Genomic DNA, 20,903 nt, shown 5'->3' with positions numbered 1-20,903 from the left:
GTTGCTGATGCAGTTGTGTACTTGAGTCAGTTCTCGGATATGAGGCTGAAAAACTCCCACACTTCATCTCGGTCCGTCTGAACTCAGTTAGCCAAGAAACTTACCAAGATAACTTTAATGGAAAATGTACATGCAAGTAATTTCTCTGGGTAGGTTTAGTTTTTCAACAAATATTGAATTATTGCCTTACAAAATAAATAAATAAAACAAATTCAAAATACATTGTATATATATATTTATTATTCTAATATTTATTGGTTGATTGTTTGTTTGTAAAGTTTACTTATTGTAAGCTTACCTCAGTGTAGCATTACCCTTGAATTAAAAAGAAAGCACTTGTCCTGAGCAAAAATATCCACCTTTCAGTTAAAGTCTAGCTTAATTATAGAGTTGAATCTTGTCTGACCAACATACAAAACCACTGCTAGAGAAAACACTCAATTTGTGTAATTGCAGTTTGAACCAAAAACCTCATAGTTACTGAGATTTATCTCTTGTAACAACTAGCTAGCCCTGCTTCCTTTAGTATTTACTTGTAGTATTTATAACAGAAGTAATAAATCAAAAATATACATTTATGTGCAAAATGTCTCAAACCACAAGTCTATGTGGTCACATTTTAATGGACGTACTATTTGTACAAAATAAAATCAGCTGCAGAATAATAAAAGGCAATTGAAAATGGTCAATCATTTTTTGATAAAATATTTACGCACACACACTCAAAAAAATGCTGGGTTAAAAAAAAAACAGTGCTGGGTAAATATTGGACAGAACACATGCTGGGTTGTTTTCAACCAACAATTGGGTTAAATGTTTAACCCAACCTTCTGGGCAGGAACCATATCGCTGGGTTCGTCCATATCTTACCCAGCGCTGGCTGAGTTGTATTTAACCCAGCATTTGTTACATATATATATATATAGGTGCATCTCAATAAATTCGAATATCATGAAAAAGTTAATTTTTTCTTGTAAGTTATTTCAAAAAGTGAAACTTTCATATATTTTATATTCATTACATGTAAAGTAAAACATTTCAAAAGTTTTAATTTTGATGATTACAGCTTACAGCTCATGAAAGTCAAAAATCAGTATCTCAAAATATTAGAATATTTACATTTGAGTTTCAATTAATGACCATCCCTACAGTATAAATTCCGGGTATCTCTTGTTCTTTGAAACCATAATAATGGGGAAGACTGCTGAAGACGAACATTAACGCCATCCACAAAAGAGGGTAAGTCACAGAGGGTCATTACTGAAAGGTGTGGCTGTTTACAGAGTGCTGTATCAAAGCATATTAAATGCAAAGTTGACTGGAAAGACTGGAAAGAAGAATTTGGGTAGGAAAAGGTGCACAAGCAACAGTGATGACCGCAAGCTTGAGAATACTGTCAAGCAAAGCTGATTCAAACACTTGTGAGAGCTTCACAAGGAGTGGACTGAAGCTGGAGTCAGTGCATCAAGAGTCACAATGCTCAGACGTCTTCAGGAAAAGGGCTACCAAGCCACTTCTGAACCAGAGACAATGTCAGAAGCATCTTACCTGGGCTGTGGAGAAAAATAACTGGACTGTTGCTCAGTGGTCCAAAGATGAAAGTAAATTTTGAAATCAAGGTCCCAGAGTCTGGAGGAAGAGTGGAGAGGCACAGAATCCATGTTGCTTGAAGTCCAGTGTGAAGTTTCCACAGTCAGTGATGATTTGGGCTGACATGTCATCTGCTGGTGTTGGTCCACTGTGTTTTCTGAAGTCCACAGTCAACGCAGCCATCTACCAGGAAATTTTAGAGCACTTCATGCTTCCTTCTGCTGACAAGCTTTGTGGAGATGCTGATTTCATTTTCCAGCAGGACTTGGCACCTGTCCACACTGCCAAAGGTACCAAAAGCTGGTTCAATGGCCATGGTGTTACTGTGCTTGATTGGCCAGCAAACTCGTCTGACCTGAAAAGAGAATCTATGGGGTATTGTCAAGAGGAAGATGAGAGACACCAGACCCAACAATGCAGATGACCTGAAGGCCTCCATCAAAGGAACCTGGTCTTCCATTACACCTGAGCAGTGCCACAGGCTGATTGCCTCCACTCCATGCCACGCCGCATTGATGCAGTAATTAAAGCAAAAGGAGCCCCTACCAAGTATTGAGTACATATACAGTAAATGAACATACTTTCCAGAAGGCCAAAAATTCACTAAAAATTTTTTTTTTATTGGTCTTATGAAGTATTCTAATTTGTTGAGATAGTGAATTGGTGGGTTTTTGTTAAATGTGAGCCTAAATCATCAAAATTAAAAGAACCAAAAACTTAAACTACTTCAGTCTGTGTGCATTGAATTTATTTAATACACGAGTTTCACAATTTGAGTTGAATTACTGAAATAAATGAACTTTTCCACAACATTCTAATTTATTGAGATGCACCTGTATATATATATATATATATATATATATATAATTTTTGTCTGCTGATTCTATGGCTTTATTCAAGATCATTTGTGGTTTAATTTTAATGAAAATACGGTAAAATGTCAGTTTTGTAGAAGTCTCCTCAAGAATTTCTCCAACTGGAGGGCAAAATTAGGCTTAATTGAAATGAATATTTTAGCTATTATACAGTTTAAATAACTGATAAGACACACCTGTGGCCAGATACACTCAGATAAACAATTCTGCGGTCACCGGTGGGGCCTGGCAGCAGTATCTGTGGACTGTCACCTATCAGCACGTGACTTTCATTAAAACGTGGCCTGGAAGTCAACAGCGTGACCGCTAAATAGATGAGACTTAGTATGTCTGTGGGCCGTTCAGCCATGTGGAAAACCACCATCCGCCGAGCATGGAGCTCATTAAGATGTTGTGTTCAAGACAAGGAGCTCCTTGAGAGTGGAACACATGGTTCATATTGACGATTTCGGTTCTGATGTAAACTCCCATAGTCATGCGCTGGCATGCTTTCTTCACTGGCACACCCTGCCTTCCTCCCATTGCTGTGGTATGATACTGCATGCCAGCTAATATTTTGCAGGTTCGTCCCATATGGCTTGATCCTCAATGGAGGGTCTTTGATCTCCGAGGAGGAGAAGAAAAAGAAAGTATCACATGAACAGTCTAGATCTATGTTTATAAAAAAAGGGGGGGTGTTCTGTTGATGTATAATAATTCCCAGTGAATGCTGACCTTGAGGTGGGTGGCCGAAGGAAGCACTTGCTCAAGGACTTTCTCACATGGTTTGGATCTACAGAAACTCACATAGTGCTGTTTTCCATTATTCATCTATCACTTATTCATGAATATCACTCACTCATCGAAAATCACAATATTTATGAGCTGCAAAAGTGTGTGCAAGAACTTACTGAAAAATGTCTGATTTTGATTTGCAGTGATGAAAAACACACTGCGGCTGTGGCACCACTATGATAGAATCTGAAAATGGTCTGATCCTGATAGAAAGGAGGGGGAAAAGTACAGAATGGGAACTATTAATACTTTTACAGTTGCCATACATTTATTCAGTGGAAAGGTAAGACTTGACGACTGTTATATATTTTGGCTGTAAAGGATAAAATGCTATATACAGTAGCTATAGAAAATATATAGATCTTTAAAAAACAAACAAACCTGGAAATTTCAGAGAATTTTAGAACAGAAATTTAATTTAAAATAATAATAATAATAATAATAATACACAAGTATGTTGTTTGTATATTAAAATAGCAATAACAACAACAACAAAAAGAAAAATAAATTATAATTTATAAAAATAAAATAATAAATAAATAAATAATATGTATAATATAAATATATAACTAATATATATATATATATATATATATATATATATATATATAATAAATATAAACTTATTCAATAAAAATGGTTCAAGTACATACAACAACAACAATAATAATAAATTATTCAATAACAGTCAATCTAATGTCGAATCTTTATAAATTATTTACAAATATTTTAATAATAATAATGCACTAAAATGTCACTCAAGCAGCTTAAACACTTTATTTAAACCAAACTAATATGTTAACGTAAAAAAAAAGAAAAAGAAGAAGCTATATAACTATAGAAAATAAAGCATTTTTACCTGGAAACATCAGGGAATTTTATGATTACATAAATTAATAAATTGGCATTCAATTCAGTGGCATTTGTAATATGTCAAGCCAAACTAATGTTTACTAATATGTTTGGTCATCGCTAAAATTCACTATTGCCTAATTCAGTTTTAGTGGGACTGCCGCTAGTGATTTAAGCCTTCATATTTAGCAATGCTGCTCTCTGCTGGTGGTTGTATGAAGCAAGACTAAATATTTCATTCCTGTCCAGACCAAGAATGATGAATTACACGTCAACTGTGTACGGCTTGTGATCAAATACGCTGCTTTGGATTTCGTCAATAATGCATTACCTGATAAAGAAGTAACCCGACAATACTGTGCCTTTTTCTTGATGAACCTTAAATAAAATATGCATGTGATGGTCATAATCATCAGGGCCTAGTTATTCATTATTTTATAATCTTTGGAGTAGATGCTCTTAGTTCTGTTCAACAATAAATCCATAAATTATAAAGATGTTTTGCTAATATGATTATATTGGATAATGCTGATACTAATGATGTTTGCTGATTTGATTGAGGGATTTTAACAGAACAGAATAAACACGATTCATTTTGTTGCATAATGAGATAAAAGCTTTGATTCACATCTGTGATGCAGAGTAAAAGCTCAACTGGGAACAGACGCATATGCCTAATGCCATTAAAAAGGTCAAATTTGGTCATGAACATTGTACAGTAATCGTCCATTAATAACAAAGTGAAGTAAAAAGATTTTGGCATCAAAGTTCCTTTTAGTTTTCTTTGTCACACTCGTGTGTTTCTGAATGAAAAATCCACCAAAGAGGAAGTAGGTGACTAATTCATTCACCCCTCACACCAACACACCTTGCCTCCTTCTCAATGGCCATTTAAAGTCCCTCCTGCTGTTCATTGATGGGTAAGTTAATCCCTCTTAGCCGGCTACGCCATGGGGTGTAGATCTTGCTGCAAAGGACATGCTTTGACGCAACACAGACTAAAAGGAGAGCACACTGGCAGGAAGCCTGGGAGCCTCAGGGCGATGGGAAGCATCCTACACTGATGTCTGCTCAGGCCTATGCCAGTGAAGAGGACAAAAACATCATGCACAGTTTGCCATCGAATTCACAAAGTAAACAATTAAGTGAGCATCTATTTGTAGAGGGTAATAATGAGTCTAAAACCCGGGTGGAAACAGACAAAGTAGAGGGAGCTATACAAAAATATACATTTTCATGATTGTGCTCCATGATACACATTTTGATTTAATTTGTTACAGTAGGTAATAGTTTAAGGAATGATTATTTTTTAAAGTTGCTTTGAAATTAGTCATTAGATAGCCTACATTTCACTAGTACAATTACAGAATAACTCGGTTCTTCTTTGAATCACTACTCCATTATCGGACTACGTTGATCGCGCTGTACATTCAGTAATATGCTGTGATATTGTTACATTTTCTATTGCAGATAACTGATGTTAACAAGCTAACACCTGCTGTGTGAACAGAGCCGTAATGTACAATTTCATCGGTCACGTCATATAGCCTACCGATAATATGTTAAAGGTAGGGTAGGATATTTCGGAGAGGCTATTCATGGCAAGCAAGCTTTAAAAGCATAAGATACCTCCCTCCCTACAAATCACTCTCCAAAGCCATGCCTCCTCCAAAACACATGAACACACAAAGGCAGACCAGAAGCTAACCAGTGACACGAGGAGACAGTGTTGGTTAGAGGGTTGAATGCAACTCTGTCAGATTACCTCAGGTCTCATTCACCGCTAAGAAAACATTACAGTACAAGGCTCATAATATGCAATAATAACGCCTTACATTCTTGCTGTCTCCAATAGAGTAATGGAACTCGCTGAAGACATAGCATGTTCGCAGAGGTATGTGTTTACAGACAGGTAGGACAGCATATCATAGCCCTTGGACTGAGGGATCAGATTGGACTAACATGAATGCCTTCCACAGTTGATATATATAAATACATTGAGATGTGAAGAGACAAGTTATTAAAAATATGACAGATAAACTCGTGCCTTATCAGCTGAGAGAACTTTCCAGTGTTTTGGACATTGCCATCTTTGATATTGACTTTTCGCTAGGGCGCTGGGGATACATGTAATATTCAGGAGTTTTTGCGAGAACAAAAAAGGGGATTGGTTGATTAGCAACTCTAAAAGGCTACTGTATGCAAATGAACAGAACATTTTATGAGTCACACTGTGAATTCGCGTGTAATGATGAGCTCTGGAGTATGGTGCTGAAAACGAAAGATGATCATGATTAATACTATGTCCACATATTACCAGCTGTACAGTAGGTGGCACTCTTAAGGCACTAGCACCTTCTATGACACTTGGCAAGCTGAACTACTGTATGCTTATGCATTTGAAATGAGTGGGTGTAGGATGAGAGTGAGTCGTGATGTGCTGATCATAGCACTGGTCTACAGCAAAAGGCGCTAAGATTGCATTCAGATGCTTGGCAGCAGGTGTTTCAACATAAGTAGAGAGGTGGAGAGGACAAAGATAGTTAGCAAATGCATTTTAGATCCAGGCTCTAGTTCTTTATCAGCACAAATGTTTATTTTATTATTTTCTTTTATGTCAAACACTAATGTATAATTGATAGCTTAAATAACTATGACAAATCAACTAATTTGTATGAATGAATGATGCATTTATATAGCGCTTTGTGTATTGCTGTACACCCAAAGCGCTTTACAATCATGTGTGTGTGTGTGTGTGTGTGTGTGTGTGTGTGTGTGTGTGTGTGGGGGGGGGGGCGGGGGGGGGAGTCTCTCCTCAACCACCACCAGATTGTACACAGCACTGCTAAAACGTAATTACAGACTGACTGAATGTTTTAACGGGAGTTATTGCAGTGCTGTTTCATTTTTGAACAACAGACAGTCATAGATGACAGTGAGGACTAATTTAGTTGAATAAATGTGGTGCAGGATCTATTGTGGTACACTGAGGGGATATCACGACAAAGCATTCAGTCTTACTCATGACATACTTGAAAATGACCCTAAATACAAAACAAAAGGAAAAAAAATATCTGCGTTATTTGTCTGTTGAATCAGTATCACTCTATTGTTGAAACAACAAACAAATTATATGTTTGAAATAGCAAACAACTTTGTCATAGCATAACCAACCTTGCCATATAAGGAGCTTGATGCAATAATTTCATAATAAAATGAGCATGAAGATAGCACTGTAGTTATGATTTTTGTATGTGTTGCAAGATATTAGAATTAAACTAAGTTTGCTGGTCTTGCAATCTGGCCATGCTAGTTTTAGGAGGTTTAAGCTTGACTCCCAGCCTGGTCATCTACATAAATGTCCTCTCTAAATCCAGCAAAAGGACCAGCCAGTCTGGACAAGTTAAGAGCAGCTAACCAGGTTAGGCTGTTTTGTTGTTGTTGTTGTTGTTGTTTCTCCCAGTAGTGTAAATCAGAGTAATTACAGAATTAAGAAAATACACAAATATCTGTTGTTTCCATATAATGTTTAGCACTGACTTATAATGTAGCTCTGGAAATGTGTAGGCTATATAAACATTTTTATATTATTATATTTTGTAGCTTTAAAAACACTGCGATTGCAGAAGAGAAGATGAAATTGGCTCATTGTTTTTATTTCTGTTAAATAAGCAACGAAACGATCAAACGCTATTTTTAGCTACAACGCGGACTGACGGCTGTTTCTGTAAGGTTAGTGGTGAGTGGTCTGTGAGAGACAGATTTTCTCCCATCCATACTAAATGAATGTAGGCCATTTTCTGGTATTGCTTTTGAACCATTTTGAGGGAAAGTCTTATTTTGTTGTGTCTTATGAAATCTTATTAAATTTGATACAACTTTTGCTCTTTGATATTTTATATTATTTATTGAAATGATCCCATTTAGAATATTTTCAAACAGAATTGCATCTTTTTTTCCCCGAAATGTATTTCTTCCTCAAAAGAAGAGCAACCAGAATAATTATAAAGTCCTAGTATTCAATATTTCCAGTCCATCCTTAATACATCGCTAGCACTCATTCAGTGCTAAAACATCATTAAAAGTATACAGAATAAGGTAGGATGCAGCTGTTATTTACTCTTCTATGAAATAAATTACTCTTCAATCACAGGGCACATCAGTACTCAACATGAAGCAGGATATGAGCCAAAGGTTGAAAGAAGAAGAAACTTTATAAATATTTAAACAACCAAAAGGGCAGACGGGTCTTTAAAATTAACAGCACAGCTCCATGCAGATATCAACGATAAGGGGATTTACCGTAGGATGTAGGCACCATGCTGTAACACATGCATATTTAACGACTTCTTTCAGAAAACGTCCTTGTCTTGAGGAGCAGCATTAAGCACAGAGTTATTGCATGCACAGCATGTGTCTGACTTCTTCTTATGTTCTTTTGGCCACAGTGAATTGCGTTGAAATACATTTGAATCCTTCTTCACTTTTATGGCTTAACATCCCTTGTTTGTGCATTTGTGAGACTGAAATTTACATTCTGCATGATTAACATGGATCAGGTGTAGTCTTTTACATATTCATAAAGTGAATCAGCTGTTATTGGAATTCCTCATCAAGAAACTTTGACCTTACTCTGTATTTGCATCCTTTTGGGACTAAGCAAGATTTGATGACTCACCGCGAAACTGGCAAAGTTCTCGCTTTTATTGTCACAAGGTAATGGTTAGGGAACATAAATATACACACCCTCCGTGCACATAGTTGCACCCTTTTGTTGCTGACGTTAGAGACCATATGTTCAAAAAATAAATCTCATTAACTCGTTCCTCGGTATGATAATACTTCAAAACATGACTCACGGTTTATTTTCATGCTAAATATGCTAATCTGTTCTCCTTGGACCTAAGAACATTTTCATCCATGGGCAAGATTAATCTGTCCTTTCAGACAAATCACCCTCAGAAGTAATGACTTTTGGTGCGAGGACATCAGCTGTAGGGAAATAGTTCGAGCAAAATCGTCCCAGTACTTTAGTACTGTACTTTTAGTTCTGGAACTAAAGCGGTGCGAAAGGGGCTATTGTTTGGTACAGGTGTTGGAACCACCATCTCCTTAGAGTAGATTACTGTGTGCAAAGGAGGAATTGCTGGTGCTGTTTTGACTCCTTTACGCAGTTTATAAGCTCTTATATTGAATTAACAGCTAAAAATACCCCCATATGTACATACATACATACAACAAATGCATTTAAGTCACACAGCAGTTTAAGTTTGCAAAATATACATCATAAAACCAATTGGGTTGTAGCAGTATCCATATGCCTTTTGTTTTGTTAGGTTTGTGTTTAAAATAACAGTGTGAAGACTAAGCGAACCAGGACTAAATGTACCATTTTAATTTTTGCTCCAGACCCAGTAAACCAAGGGAACCAAAGAACAAGTGTAAACACACCCTTAAATGAACGTTAAATAAAATGTATTTTATAGATAGATGTTCACTGGATTTATCTAATTTTCTCTCTGCCTCTCTTTTTCTTTCTCCTCTTCTAAACACACACACACACACACACAGTCATTTGTCCTTGAGGAGAATCGGAAAAGCTTTTTTCAGTGATCTTTGACTTCCTTGTATCCATTTGCTTATTAAGATTTGTACCAAAGCATATGCCATTTCAGACAAGCATTATTCCATCATTTAACATGTAGCATCTGATTGGCGACACATTGAGCTTTATTCCCTGGTGCCGAGGTAAAAGCAATATTAATCATAGTTTGTGTAACACAGAGAGCTGGCTAAAAGACTTTTTCTGAGGTCATGACGCACGAATTGCTGGTAGATGCTGCTGTGACTGAAAAAGGTATCAATTTTAAACTCACAAGGAGAAGTTGGACAAGCACACTGTATATATTAAAATGAATAGCCAGCAGTGTCTCACTGTAGATTAACTGCAGACAGGTTCTCATATATGATAAAACAAACGGTAACTTTAGCAAGAAGTTGTAGTTTCAGTTTTAGTGCAACAGTGCATGAAATCAAGTCTCTAATATTTGCTTTTTAGCAAAGATTTAAACAATAGTAACTTGTAGTGTTTCAGAATGCAATTTATGTTACTATAAAATATAATGAGTGACAAAAATGGTTTAAAATGATCATTTTTTTCCTGTATTATGATTTCAGGACAGTTGACATTAATTAACTTTCATTTATTTTTATATACATAATTTCAGTTTTAGTTTTAGTAACAACTTAATTTCAATTACCAAAAAATGACTAGTTTTAGGCAACGATAACAATGCTGATCTGAAAAAAAAAAAAAAAAAAAAGTCATGCCATATGCCCTAAAACATTAAATTCTAAATAGCCAGAATAATCTTACTAAGCCTGTGTATTTATCAAGTATAGAAGTGCAAATAATTAATTCAAGGTTATTTGTAGCCAATCTTGCTTCCTAGACCTCGATCTGCAAATTGGAGACCTCTGCAATAGTCCATCCATTCAAAATTGAAAAAAAAAGGTAATTTTGCCGGTGCATTTGTAGTTCTCAGTTAATAATCTAAAATGAGGTCAGACAGGGCCAACCCCATTACACATTTCATTATGTGTACCAAACTCATAATTTAAGCTTGATTTTCTTTATCAGTCAGAATACAGTTTTTGAAGTGTCATTATCCTAGTAAATGGCAAGAAATCTAAAATGGTTCATTTGTTCCTCAATACATAATGTTAGCGGGACACCTAGAAGTACATTTTATTTCTGGGAACTCATTACTTTCACAATGTCCTGTTTTGATTATTAAAAGCTTACCCCCTGGGTTGGAATAATGCTTGGCTGTATGCAATCAAAGAACAATGATAATTTTGTTTGTACATTAAGGTGGTAATTGTGTTCTGATTTTATTCCAAAGGAGATGAGTGTTCAAACTTACAATGTCAATGTGCTTTTACACATTCGATTGCTTGGTCCAAACCTAAATTCGACCAACACATATTTTTGGCTTCAAACTACTTTTTCAAATGGATTCGAATTGAATGGCGACAAACAAACTCTGTTGCATAACAGCTTGAGCGTACAGAAAACCTGCTGACTCCATCAATCATATTACCTGTTTAAGATTAGTCAGATCATTGTGTTCCCACTTTCACAGGCATGCCATTGTTCTTGTACCCAAACACCTGTCAACCTGTTTCATTTACACTCCTCAAAATAAAGGTTCTATATTGGCATATACGATTCCATGTAGAACCTTTAAGTTCAATGGAAACTTTTCATTGCACAAAAGGTTCTTTACAGCAGAAAAAGGTTCTTCAGGTGATTAAAGTATTTCTGTATAATTGTATAACTGTAGAAATCAGAAATGTCTTACATGACTTTGTTCACAAACAGCAGCATCCACCTCCGAAAGCAATAACCACATTCATTGTGTTTCGTCTGCTTGCAAGTAGTTTATTATATATGAAAATTATTATATTCAGTAGCTTCTCCTACTTTTCTTTGTGATTTATAGTGCCAGCTTATCAGGAAGTGATGATTTTGTTTTCTTTGGCTCGTTGGATGGAAACGGTGCTTGTTCGCAAATGTTTTATGCAATATTCCAATTTTTAATAAGTTAAATTCGCAACTTTGGATGGAAACCCGGGTACTAAAAGGTTCCTTGGGGAACCAAAATAGCTATTCTGTGACATCACTGCCTTTTTAAAAGTGTACTTAGAATTTCTGTCACAGCACCATTTTTGTCCAGCACCATGCGTTGATTATTTCCGGTATGTAGCATTTTACTCAGCACTGGTTCTCTCTGTCGGGCTGTTGAAATAGCCGATTAGAAAGTGGTGAGTGGTAAAGTTGCCATGGCAACTGTGAGTCATTCTGCGGCAAGCGGAATAGTCACACTTCTACAACAGAATGTGCTCCCCTTTGTGTCTTTCTTTTAACAAGGCCACATCTTGGGTTTGGTATGCATTCTTTTGTGTTTTCCGGTGTCAGACAGAGGGAAATGACTTCCATCACCTATAAAGCACAGGCGCAGAGGTCAATTGCATTTAAATGAGCTCACAATAAGCGGCAGCACACAGACAAGCTAATAAATCAAGGCCAGCATTATCAAGCAACTCCCCAGAATCTTCATTGCATCTAAAGTATTTAATTTTTTTAATTAATTAATAAAGAGCTAGCAGTGTTGCTCAGTTACATCCACAGATTTACAATTGTTGTGCTACTGTCATCGCAGTCCCGTTGTTTACAGCCACTGATTATGGGACAGCCAAATTGCCCAATGTGAAGAGTGCTTATGTCACTGTTTTGTCAGAGTGGAACATTCTATGATGGTCTTGATATAATTGAGAGCCATTTACTATATGACCTGGACCACAAAACCTTTGGTCTTAAGTGTAAATTTTTCGAAATTGAGATTTATACATCATCTAAAAGCTGAATAAATAAGCTTTCCATTGATGTATGGTTTGTTAGGACAATATTTGGCTGAGATACAACTATTTGACAATCTGGAATCTTAGGGTGCAAAAAAAAAATTTGTAATATTGAGAAAATCGCCTTTAAGGTTGTCCAAATGAAGCTCTTAGCAATGCATATTAGTAATCAAAAATGAAGTTTTGATATTTATGGTAGGAAATTTACAAAATATCTTAATACTACAAATAATTATAGTCATGTTGATATTTAATCACAATTTTTGGGCTAAATTGTGCAAGAAGCACATCAGAATAAAAGCACTGGAGCATTTTAAATCGAAATTATCATAAAAATGACAATTCGATTAGTTTCTATTTCTAGAGTAAGTTGATATTGTGATAACATGTAACACCTCATTTGTGTTATAGACTGAGTGAGTGATCTCAAATCATGTGACCTGTTGAGGAAAGTTTACATTTTATGTGATTACATTTACGAATCTGGTAATTCATAAAATGAATGAAAAGATCGATTTTAGTGATATTGAAGAAACTTTAGAGACTGGAATATGATTCAAGCTTCTGGTTGGGTCAGTAAGCAACCAACTGGAAATCACACAGAACATCCGAGCAATTAGCAACTGTGTAAATGAGACGACTTGGAGGACATTTTGAAGAGGAGTATAATCTTATATATATATATATATATAGTATAAGTTATACAATAGCTCTCAGTAATGGAGGAAAATTCAAAGGGTGAAAAGCTTTTCACGTGAATCATTCCTCTCTGGCAGTGTTGCCAGATTATTAGTTATCACACTCGTTCATGCACACACCATGACAGTCAAAACTGTGTCATTCTGTATGATAATCCGACAAAAAAAACCCAACAACAATAATGCTTACAGTCGCTCTATAATTTCACACAGAACTGTGTCTTTCATGAAGTTCATATTGAACATAATATAGAATTTTGCACAAGTCCAGCATCTTTAAAGGATATACTGGACCGTTTAAAAGATAAAAGACAGGATCCATATAAATAGATTTTGATTAAATAATTTAAGTGTGCTCTGATTTTGGAGTTGCAGTTTCATGTCATGTCCCTCAACAAATTCAAAACCACCCAATCTGGCAACACTGCTCTCTGGTTAAACGTTTTTGTGGTTGTGCTTTCTTTAGATTAGGACCATTCACATGTTGCTGTTTTTTACAGCAACAGATAAAGAAGAATCACAGAAGAATGACGCAACAGGGCTGTTATGGAGGTGGACGCAGACAAGAGGAACCCTACGCTCATCATCCTCATAAGAGGAGGAAGAGAAACGGAGGAGGGAGAGTGTGTGGGTGGATGAGTGGGCATGAGCTGGATCCTAATCAGCTTTCCAGGATCACTCGCTCTCTCTATGTCTCTTTCTATACCTCTCGGTCACCCCCTCATCCCCCTCTTTCTTTATGTCTCTTTTTCCATTGCAGTGGCACCTGCCCATTCATGTGGGCTACACTCCCTATGACTCATTCATAAGCACTGGCTCAATCTCTTAACAAGTTCCCACTTTCCTCTGCCTACCCGGCCCCTTAGGAAAGCAACTGCTAAAACCACCTCACATCTTGCTTCCTTTATGCAGCCATTTCCATTCATCATAGTGAATGTAAAAGAGAGTTGGGCATAACCTGGCAGGAAGCATTAGTATCCTCTGACTAGGAGGAAACATACTAATGATCAGGAATGTTTGAAATTTGATGTCCATCAGCGACTTTATTTGATTCCAAGTATTCTCAAACGAAGATAATACTCTTTATGTGACGTCAGAACAAACACAGAAAGGCAGAGATAAGATAAAGGTTGCTCTTTCTTTACTCAGTTCAGTTTCATTTAGTTTTCAGTCTTGTCTTCACTCTTTCTTATGAAATTACTTAAGAGAAACAAAATATACCCAATAAATATATGAATGTATTTAGAGCCAATTTATAGAAAGAAAAAAGAAGCTCTGATAATTTGGTCTTGGTGGTATATAATGAGAAATATTTGTATTTATTTATTTATTGTAATAAATGTATTAATAACAAATAAATTCAGTATGAATAAATAAAAAAAAATTAATAATAAATGTTTAATTGTAATTACATATTGCATAATATATATATATATATATATATATATATGTGTGTGTGTGTGTGTGTGTGTGTGTGTGTGTGTGCGCGCTCATGTAAAGATGGATATTAAAAATATGTAAAACATTGTTGTATTATGTATATAGATAAAAATATGATATATGTAAAATAATTATATATTTTATATTTATAGATAGATATATATTAATAGAAATAGGCTTTTTATACACTGCTCAAAAAAATTAAAAGGAACACTTTGAAAACACATCAGATCTCAATGGGGAAAGATATCATGCTGGATATCTATACTGATATGTGTTAGGAATGAAAGGATGCCACATCATTTGATAGAAATGAAAATGATCAACCTACAGAGGGCTGAAGACACTCCGAAAATCAAAGTGCATCAAAATGATGCAGCAGGCTAGTCCATTTTGCTGAAATTTCATTGCAGCAACTCAAAACGGTACTTAGTAGTTTGTATGGCCCCCACGTGCTTGTATGCATGCCTGACAATGTCGGGGCATGCTCCTAATGAGACGATCTAATTCCTTCCAGATCTGGACCAGGGCATCACTGAGCTCCTGGACAGTCTGAGGTGCAACCTGGCTGCGTCGGATGGACCGAAACAATGTCCCAGAGGTGTTCTATTGGATTTAGGTCAAGCAAGTGCGGGGGCCATTCAATGGTATCAGTTACTTCATCCTCCAGGAACTGCCTACATACTCTCACCACATGAGGCTGGGCATTGTCGTGCACCAGAAGGAAGTCTAGCCCATAGAGGTCTGCGTCCTTCCATGGATATGCCTCCCCAGACCATCACTGACCCACCACCAAACTGGTCATGCTGAACGTTGTTACACGCAGCATAATGTTCTCAACAGCTTCTCTAGAAGCTTCTGAGGTGCCCTTGAGCAAGGCACCGAACCCCCAACTGCTCCCCGGGCGCTGCAGCATGGCTGCCCACTGCTCCGGGTGTGTGTTCACGGTGTGTGTGTGTGTGTGCATTTGTTCACTACTCACTGCTGTGTGTGTGCACTTGGATGGGTTAAACGCAGAGCACCAATTTCGAGTATGGGTCACCATACTTGACAATACGTCACGACTTTACTTTACTTACTTTACTAGACTCTTTCACGTCTGTCACATGTGTTAGGCTGAACCTGCTCTCATCTGTGAAAAGCACAGGGTGCCAGTGGAAGACTTGCCAATTCTGGTGTTCAATGGCAAATGCCAATCGAGCTCCACGGTGCTGGGCAGCGAGCACAGGGCCCACTAGAGGACCTCGGGCCCTCAGGCCACCCTCATGAAGTCTGTTTCTGATTGTTTGATCAGAGACATTCACACCAGTGGCCTGCTGGAGGTCATTTTGTAGGGCTCTGTCAGTGCTTATCCTGTTCCTCCTTGCACAAAGGAGCAGATAGCGGTCCTGCTGATGGGTTAAAGACCTTATACGGCCTTGTCCAGCTCTCCTAGAGTAACTACATGTGTCCTGGAATCCTTCATGCTCTTGAGACTGTGCTGGGAGACGGAGCAAATCTTCTGGCAATGGCACGTATTGATGTGCCATCCTGGAGGATTTGGACCGCCTGTGCAACCTCTGTAGGGTCCAGATATTGCCTCATGCTACCAGTAGAGACACTGACCCTAGCAAAATGCAAAACAATGTTAGTGTCCTCCACCTGTAAAACCATTCCGGTTTTGGGGGTTGTCTCATTGTTGCCCATCTAGTGCACATGATGTTAATTTCATTAACACCAAAGCAGCTGAAACTGATTAACAACCCCCTCTGCTACTTAACTGACCAGCTTGATATCCCAGGAGTTTAATTGACTTGATGCTATACTCTGATTAAAAAGTGTTCCTTTAATTTTTTTTAGCAGTGTATATGAGTATGTGCATAGTTAGATATACAAACAAAATTACAATGTACAATATATATATATATATATATATATATATATATATATATATATATATATATATATATATATATTGTCACGGAACAGAAGAATGCAAACACAGGTAATAGTATGAACAGATTATTGAACTACACTCAGGCAGATAGCAGGTGAGTTTCTGGCTAGTAGGTGAGTGTCTGGACACTTAATTTCTAGTGATTATCGTCAGTTTGATTTCGCAGATACTATTTAAACTAAACTGATCTAGACAATGGCATCTCTGAAATCAATAATGAAATGCCTTAACTGAAAATTGCATGTTTAATCTTATTTTTATACATTACTGACACTCTATCCTCCAATTTGATACTGTTAAGTGACACAATCTGTATTGTTAAAAGCGCTATATAAATAAAGGTGACTTGACTTGATGATACTGGCATGAGAATGATAGTCTTATCTGTTGTGCAGGTTTGATGCACTGGTAAGTAATCCACAGGTAAGAAGTTCCATACTGAATGATGAGACCAGACAACCACATGTTTGGTGCTGGCTTATATAGAGGGAGTGATGAGACTGATGGCAGACAGCTGTGGTGATTGTTGAGTGCGCATCGGTGGTAGCCAGAGGGGATGATGGAAAATTGTGTGTGCTGAGATGACTGGTTTTGTGACAGGGATGGTGAATGAGCTGGTGAACTGGTCACATATATATATATATATATAATTTTTTTTATTTTTTACACAGACACACATGCACATATGCATACTGGAGAAACATTTGAGATATGAAAGACATCTCAGTTGTAATTTTACTTACGGGAACCGGATCGTTTTTGGCATATATATTCTGACGCTTCTGAAGACTAGTACATCAAAAAGTCCAGTAAACAGTTTTTAACATTTTCAGCACAGCTTAATTGGAGAGAAGAGCCTGAGTGACCTTCCGATAAAAGTGTGTCTTATCCAGTCTGAGTCACTGGTGTCTCCCACACATTTTATCTCTCGCTCTCTTTCCCTCGCAGAAGGGAATGGGCCGATTGAAATGTTGATGCTGTGCTCTCGCAAAGTACCATTCTGTCTGCTGATGGGATGGGGTGGGGAGTGAGTTACATTTCATCGCCATTAATTTGTGCATTGCTGGTGACTCACTGGCCATCTCTGCTTAATGGACTGCACAGGATATTGTGTTTCACAAAGCAGAGATATTTCAGACACCATTTGTTCATGCGACTTCGACTCTCACAGCGGTTCTAGGCACAGTTGATGCTTCCATTTTAGGAATAAATGAACTATGTGCAGAAAGGTCTGCAAGGGCAACCCATCCATTTGTCTCTAGACAGTTTGCTCTTAGTAGACCACTACGAAATGATTGCGTTAAAAGACGCTTTCCACTGAAACCATATGTGCTGTCACTATGATGATGAGAAGCACATCGTATTCTGTAGCCTCGAGTGGTGCATATGTACACCAAGCACGCTTCACAGGGTACAGTCATCCTAATGAGTGCCAAGCTTCTAAGGGTTAGCTGAGGCTTTTTCTTCTCTTAGCCTTCCTTTCCGAAGTACTGAATGAGGTTTCAATTAGCTTAAAATGCAATAAATTGCATGCGTGACCACGCAGAAAGTACTCTACTCAAATAAGATTTAAAGAGTGCTGTGGCTCTTTGGTCATGTTTATTAGGTAATGTTCTACTAAAAAGTTTAGAAAATTAACTGTTAAAGCCCTGATATACTTAAAGTAAAATTGAAGAACAAACTGGTGTGTGACGTTTTTTGTGATGTTGATTTTTGCTCAATCAAATGCTCTCTAGTATCATGGTTCATTTTTTTTTTTTTTTACATAAACTAAAATATTAATGTTACCTTCATGTGCTATGAGAAATTTCCTACTTCCCACTTCTAAAAATCACAATTGACCCTTTGCAGGGAGCTAGATTGACAGGCAATCTGACCAGTCATAATGTCAAATCCACCATTTTGTCTGACAAGTTTAAATCTATGGACTTAAACTTGAAAAATGGTGTGTATTGATGTCTTTCCACAGGTGCAATAATATACTTTCTGATGTTCATTCATGTATATTTCATGCTATAACTAGTAAAGAGGAATGGATGATCGGTTCACATGCCGCTTGAACTGATGTGCTACAGTGATCTGTCACAACACGTTAAAGAGCCACACAACTGTATTTATTATTTAAATTTCTTTAAAAAAATGTCAAAATTTGAAAGCTAAGGATTTGTTTCATACCAGTAGTAATCTGCTCTGTCTTGTCTGTCGGCATGTTGTCAGTTTCCCCTTTGCTCTGCGATGTATTTTTCACTGTGTGAGAATGTGATGTGTGGCCTGAGACTACCATGGCTTGTTGGATGTAGCAACAGTAACTAAGGGGGTGGGTCATTGTGAAGGGACAATTACAAGTATATGTTATGTTCAAGTGCTTAGTTCCTGAAAGAACAACAATCATTGAGTGCGGCAGGTTTGTTCTTACCAATGTCTTGGGGAAATATTATTAAAGCCAAAATGTTTTGAAGATATTTATTCAAAATTCAACAGATTGTGAATAAAATATAGTGTCCCATTACTTGACAACCATATAAACATACCCACTCCATTGTATACATTCACTCCGCTATCTAGATAGGCAGCTTTCTGACGATTGCAGAACTTAGTTTAAATAAATGCTGTTTTTGCGATGGGAAATACATACAAAATGCATTAGGCTACATAGTTATTTATATATCTAAATAAACTTGAGAGGGCTTTGTGTCCAATTTCTGACAAGAAAACATAAGAATATTTTTTTGTTTGGCAAATATCTTCCCTCACTAATTATTCTGTGTATGTGCAAGGTTTGATGTCAAATTAAATTGTGATCAAACTTATGGTCCCCAGTGGAGAAATGAAGCTCAGAAGCTTGTGACCATCCATAGAGTTGGTCATCTTCAATTCAGATGAGGAACATTCAGTACAGCAGAGGGACATGAATAAATAGGATGTGTCATGGTCTTTGTTTGTGTCGGCGCGCAAATGATTGATAGCCGCTATCACAAGCATAAAGGCCCTTTCCTTTTCTCCCTGGTAACCTGAGGTTGCTATTGATTTAGAATCATAATGACTGTACATCCATTTTTAATTCATTAGCTTGGCTGATATGAATATTTGATGTTCCCAAAGGGATATTTCAGCACCTAAGATGGAGAACGGCAGGGTGGAACATAGACAGGTGCTGATAACAGTTTGCCGGAGCGAGCCGACAATCTCCTGATCTTGAGATGAAAAAACGAAAAGGACTCGGGCAAAGTCATAATGCATCATTCTTTATTGACTAGTTGGAAAAACATAACATGAAAATAAATGTTTAGATTGGTTGGTCCCTCAAGGCTCAGCAGATCTAGAACAAAGAGATCCAGGTAAACAAAACAAACGTTCGGAAAGCTCGCCTTGCTTTCTCTTTTTAGTTGTTGTTGTTTTTGTTTTTTTGACTGAGTAATTAGTCAAGCAGATTTTTACAGATTTATTTCTTTTCTACATGGAAATTTGCACATAAATATATTTTCTCTTTCATCGAAATATAGTCAGCAATAGAAATAATCCTTTTTGTCCAAAAATCTCATCAAATCAGTAAAGCAGAACTTCTAAAAGAACAGACTCCTTAAAATACTTTACAATATTTTAGTACCAAGTCTACTTCTTTTCATTCTCAGAGTCACAGAAAAAATATCTGTCATTTGGTGCTTCATTTTGAATCTGCTAAACAATAATTTGTCATCACATGCAAATCTATACACATTAATCCATCAACCGACAGGCTATTTGATTGTGCACATACTGTATCACCAAAAGGTCCCAACTAGGTTTATGTCAAATCCAAGACAGACTATTCTAGTGCCTGCTCTGGAACCTCATTGTGCTTATATACAATTCTACTTTCCTTTGTACAGATTTGGCTGTCCCTGACATGTTATGGATTACAGTTAATCAAAACCAAGGACCGGATTTGTAATCGTTGACACAGGTGTACATGTATTTGACAATGCAATGCAAGTGCCACATTTCAGATTTCTATTTATGCAATGCAATAACAGCTTTTTGTTTGTTTTCTGTTTTTTATTAACCTCTGTACGGTAATTTGGCCTATTCAATAATATACAAACTAAGAGATAAAATAAGTGCTCTACTGAGATCTGGCCATAACAATTGCTTACTTAATGGGACAGTTCATCCAAAATTGGAAATTCTGGCATCACTTATGCACCCTCATTCTTTCATGTGCTGGACACAAAAGAAGATATTTTGAATATTGTTTCAACTGTTATTGTTCATGCAATGAAAATCAATGGTGTTCAAACAACAATGTTTAGACCCCACTGACCTTCCCTGTATGGA

Source organism: Barbus barbus, assembly GCF_936440315.1.
Source record: "Barbus barbus genome assembly, chromosome: 49".
Classification (NCBI taxonomy): Eukaryota; Metazoa; Chordata; class Actinopteri; order Cypriniformes; family Cyprinidae; genus Barbus; species Barbus barbus.
The sequence above is the reverse complement of the archived record's forward strand: the minus strand, read 5'-3'. Positions refer to the sequence as shown.